The sequence below is a fragment of the Oncorhynchus keta genome, chromosome 21 (assembly GCF_023373465.1).
Source record: "Oncorhynchus keta strain PuntledgeMale-10-30-2019 chromosome 21, Oket_V2, whole genome shotgun sequence".
Classification (NCBI taxonomy): Eukaryota; Metazoa; Chordata; class Actinopteri; order Salmoniformes; family Salmonidae; genus Oncorhynchus; species Oncorhynchus keta.
In genome coordinates this window covers 16,054,437-16,059,985 of record NC_068441.1, presented here as the reverse complement: position 1 = coordinate 16,059,985, position 5,549 = coordinate 16,054,437, and positions in this window count along the sequence as shown.

Here is a 5,549-nt window from a genome sequence, read left to right as displayed (position 1 = left end):
GCCCAGGAAGTTGCATTCGGGAGATGACAAGTGCCTGTTGCTGTGTTGAGCAAAGGGTTATTTAAATGTAGATCTGAACACAAAACGGGCCACCTCTGCAATTGAGAAAAGGGTGGAAGACAAAAGCGCTCTGGGATGAAAAATAGTTGTCAACCGTGACTAATATGGAACGGGCAGTCCTTCCCCGGGAGGAAGACACTATTTAAACCGAGGTTCAGTTGAGGTGGTGATCCGTCATCCACACTGATATGTCTGCCAGACATGCAGAGTGATTACCTGGCTGTGAGTGTGTTCTCTCTCAATGAAAGCTACCATGTGAGTCTGACAGAGCCAAGTTACTTGGTGTATTCTCAGATCTGGGGGACACCAGTGGTCTGAGGATCATTTGCCAACCTTTATCCTGTTTGAAAATCCGGAGATGAAATCGGAGAGGGTGGAGAGGTTGATTATTGGTAATCAACCATTTTCAGGTCTTGACATAGATAGTCAAGCAGTTTTAGTCAAAATTGTAACTTAGCCACTCTGTTCTGTTTTCTTGGGAAGCAACTCTAGTGTAGATTTGGCCTTGTGTTTTAGGTTATTGTCCTGCTGAAAGATAAATTAATCTCCCAGTGTCTAGTGGAAAGCAGACTTAACCAGGTTTTCCTCTTGGATTTTGCCTGTGCTTAGCTCCATAGCATTTGTTTTATCCTGAAAATCTCCCCAGTTCTTAACGATTAGAAGCATACCCATAAGGGATTAATCATAATTGGTACCAGGAGGAAAATGGGGGAGGGTCATTAGTTTTCATTTTCAGTCAAGGGGAAGGTTTAGTATAGGTATGGTATCAAATATATCAAACACATGGTTTCCAAGTGTTTGATACCATTTTATTCGCTCTGTTCAATCTATTATTATGAGCCGTCCTCCCCTCACCAGCCTCCACTGGTGCTTATAGGCCATTTAGTGAGGTCTCAGTCAAATGATCCATAGCCTATAGGCTACGAAGTGCATGCTCGTAGAAGCACAGATTAAAGTTATATTTCTAAGATGCTGGGGTGGTGTACATAAAGCTAGGCTGCATTGCACACTGCAATGGATATTCCAACCCTTATCCCCAGCCTGCGCTGCTCTTGCCGATCTTGTGTGCTGCCTAACCAATGGCTGTGCAGGCCTACGGTGGCAGTTCAATATGAGAGTCAAAGGCTTCTTCTGAAAATTATTAGGCCTAGTCTAAAAAATGTACTATCTTGTGCACAAGACTAACCTATAGCCTATGTTCTGTTCAGTTTGAGAAGGAGAGCGCAAAGATGGGAAAGAGGACAGGAGATCAACTTTGATAGATTGCTACAACTATAATGTATTTTATTCAAAACAATATGTTTCTTGTACAATATGTATTTATCAGAGTTATTGACCTGGTGCTGAAACTTGAAGCCACAGCTCATGGTGCTGAAAGTAAGTAAATTAGAGTAGGCATAATTTATTTAAACCACTAAACAACATCTGTGTCTTTTCCCCATACTTTCTTAATTTTTTTATTTATTCATTTGTTTTCTATTAAAAATCCAATGGTTGCAGGGAAGTGTAATGGGAAGGTTGCAGCACTTCAGCGGAGCATTGCTGTATGCCAAAATGTGAGGCATGGGCGAAGTTCAACTCTGTGTTGAGCTTCCACACTTTTCCAACATTAAGAGGTGGATAATACATTTTCTACGTGACAAGTTCACAGTGACAAATGACACCAGGGTCTGCAGCTGTTATTTCCAAGCTGAAGACTTGATCTAGCCTTTGACCAGCACTGGGCGCAGATTATTAAAGAAGGGAGCTCTGCCTGGCCTCTTCCAGTGGAAGGGCTACTCAATCCAAGCATTACGTCCTGCAGTATGTCATAGGAGATAGCGAATATCCTAGGCAGAGGATATTGAGGACGTTGCAGATTATGTGCCCATGCCCATGGCGATGGAGCATGACTACTGTTCAGCCCCTGAAACCCCAGCCCTTGATATGTCACTGGGGAAAAACGAAGATCTCCACAAGGAGATACAGCAACTGAGGAGACAGGTGGAAGAATTGTCTGTCCGCCAGCATTTCTGTTTGGAGAGATTTGCAGCCTCCGACGACAACATATAGTTATACGCAAGGTAGGTTAATACCATACTATTAGGCCTACACTTTATATACTTTTACAATGAGCATGGCAACTGCAGTTTATGTTAGTGACCTGACACAGGTTCCTTGGTTTTGTGTGTGTGTTACACTAACATTACAACTGTTGCCAGGGCCTTAAGTCTCTGTGGGCTACTCTGTGGAAAGGACCAGAAGGGAACACATGCAGGCCCTGCTGTAGACTTGTTTTTATCCATCTGTCCATCTCTCTCTCCCATTCTCTATCTATGTCTCTCTCTCTCTCTCTCTCTCTCTCTCTCTCTCTCTCTCTCTCTTTCTCTCTCTCTCTCTCTCTCCTCACTCTCTCTCTGTGTAGTCTCTCTCCCCTCTATCCCCCATTCTCTCTCAATTCAATATTGTACCATACAATAATATGTACTCTTCATTTTTTGTAACCCCCCCATTGCATAGGGTCGCAACTCCGACTTTGAAGACCACTTCTCTAAGGGCAAAATGTTTCTGATATAGTATTGGATGATGATGTACAATATGTTTATGTATAGTATGCTTATGTATGTTCTCACTTCCTTCAAAAGACTTGCAGCCCATAGATTAATTCTTTCTCTTCATGACCCACCTCTCTGTGGGTTTGAAGCAGAGGGATTTTGCTCACAGGTTTAACATCAGCCAATCCACTGTGAGTCGGATCGTCATCACATGGGCCAACTTCTTCTACGCTTTGCTTGGTGTCAGAGGGAGGAGTTCAAGGAGGGCTATCTGGACACCCAAGTAGTCATCGACTGCACAGTGTTGCACTGCCAGACACCATCATCTTTGCTTCTTCAAAGTGAGGTCTTCTCCACATACAAGTCTCACTGCACCTCAAACGCATGATTGAGATGGCAGCTCATGGTGCTATTCCATTTGTGTCTTCTCTGTTTACTGGCTTGATCAGCGACAAGAGCTGCTGAAGCAAGGGGATTCATGTGGATGACATCGTGCCTTGTTAGGTTCACCAACCAGCTTTCCTCTAGAAAAGGACCCAGATGCCAGCCTTAGATGTACGTCAGACCCAGTCAATCGCCCGATTGAGAGTTCATGTGGAGAGATGTATTGTATCAGGAGGATGAAGGATAACAAAATCTTTGACACCTTCATCCCCCTCTCAATTACAGGTAGCATCAACCAGCAGTATTCGGTAGCTTGGTTCCTGCTACCAGAATGGACCTCTGGTCAAAGCCAGAGCAAAGGAGAAGTGAGCCCACAACCTCCTGGGCAGTCACCCTGTACACATAGCCAGCCTGAGGACTCTGCACTGTCACTCAAAGCATCTTGATGAGTTCCAATGTCCTAGGTGCCTTTGATTTTGATTTTTGATTGAATAAGTTTATTTCATAATTCTGTTTCCTACGACCTGTTTCCTAGGACCATTTTCCTACTTCTGTAAATGTCTATTTTTGATGTAAATGGAATGTTATACAAGGGGTCCAGACATTTTTGGGTGATTTTGCTTGCTATTGAGAAACTTACCCCAGCCGCGATGCACTTCCTCATTGCTTGATGTGCAATATCAGGGCATGCAAAAGACATAAACAAAACCTCAAAAAACACCCAAATAGAAACGCTCTCAGTAGATGTACAAATAAAATGGTGTAGTTTTGGCAAGTCGGTTAGGACATCTACTTTGTGCATGACACAATTCATTTTTCCAACAATTGTTAATTAACAGACAGATTATTTCACTTATGCCAGTGGGTCAGAAGTTTACATACACTAAGTTGACTGTGCCTTTAAACAGCTTGGAAAAATCCCCCATATTATGTCAGGGCTTTAGAAGCTTCTGATAGGCCAATTGAAATCATTTGAGTCAATTGGAGGAGTACCTGTGGTTGTATTTCAAGGCCTACCTTCAAACTCAGTGCCTCTTTGCTTGACATCATGGGAAAATCTAAATGAATCAGCCAAGACCTCAGGAAAAAATGATAGACCTTCGCAAGTCTGGTTCATCCTTGGGAGCAATTTCCAAACGCCTGAATGTATCATGTTCATCTGTACAAACAATAATATGCAAGTATAAACACCATGGGATGACGCAGCCGTCATACCGCTCAGGAAGGAGACGCGTTCTGTCTAATTGAGATGAACATACTTTGATAAGAAAAGTGTGAATCAATCCCTGAACAACAGCAAAGGACCTTGTGAAGATGCTGAAGGAAACAGGTAAAAAATGTATCTGTATCCACAGTAAAACAAGTTCTATGTAAACAACCTGAAAGGCCACTCAGCAAAGAAGAAGCCACTGCTCCATAACCACCATAATGTCACGCCTTGGTCATTGTATTTTGTGTTTTCGTTATATATTTGGTCAGGCCAGGGTGTGACATGGGTTTATGTCATTGTATTTTCGTATTGGGGTTTGTAGTATTTGGGATTGCGGCTGATTAGGGGTGTTGTATAGGCTTGGCTGCCTGAGGCGGTTCTCAATCAGAGTCAGGTGATTCTCATTGTCTCTGATTGGGAACCGTATTTAGGTAGCCTGGTTTCGCTTTGTATTTCGTGGGTGATTGTTCCTGTCTCTGTGTAGTTTCACCAGATAGGCTGTAATTAGGTTTCACGTTCCGTTTATTGTTTTGTATTTTGTATCGTTATTTCATGTTTCACTTTTTTCTATTAAAGTCATGAGTAACCACCACGCTGCATTTCGGTCCAACTCTCTTTCTACAAACGAAGAACGACGTTACAGAATCACCCACCACACACGGACCGAGTGGCGTGGAAACAGGCAGCGACAGCTGGAGCAGCAAAAGGAGGATGAATTATTCGGAGAATGGACATGGGAAGACGTGTTGGATGGTAAAGGTTGTTACACTTGGGAGGAGATACTGGCCGGAAGAGATCGCCTCCCATGGGAACAGGTGGAGGCACTAAGGAGAGCAGAGGCAGCCGGAGATAGGAGCCGACGATACGAGGGAACACGGTTGGCAAGGAAGCCCGAAAAGCAGCCCAAAAAAATGATTGGGGGGCTTAAAGAGAGTATGGCTATGCCAGGTAGGAGACCTGCGCAAACTCCCTGTGCTTACCGGGGGGCTAGAGAGACCGGGTAGGCACCGTGTTATGCTATACACGGAGCACACAGTGTTTCCAGTGCGGGTGCATAGCCCGGTGCGGCACATACCAGCCCTTCGTATTGGCCGGGCTAGAGTGGGCATCGAGCCAGATAAGGTTGGGCAGGCTCGGTGCTCAAGAGCTCCAGTGCGCCTGCACGGTCCGGTCTATCCAGAGCCAACTCTCCTTGTTTATCGTGAGGAGCCAAGGAGGAGACCAGAACCAGAGCCGGTGTAAGAGGTGAGCGAAGCAGAGACTGTGAAGGAGTTAATGGGGAAAGTGGAGGAGAGAGTAATGAGGGAGTTGCTAGCATGGTGCTATAGGTACGATATTCGTCCGACTGAGCGTGTCGGGGA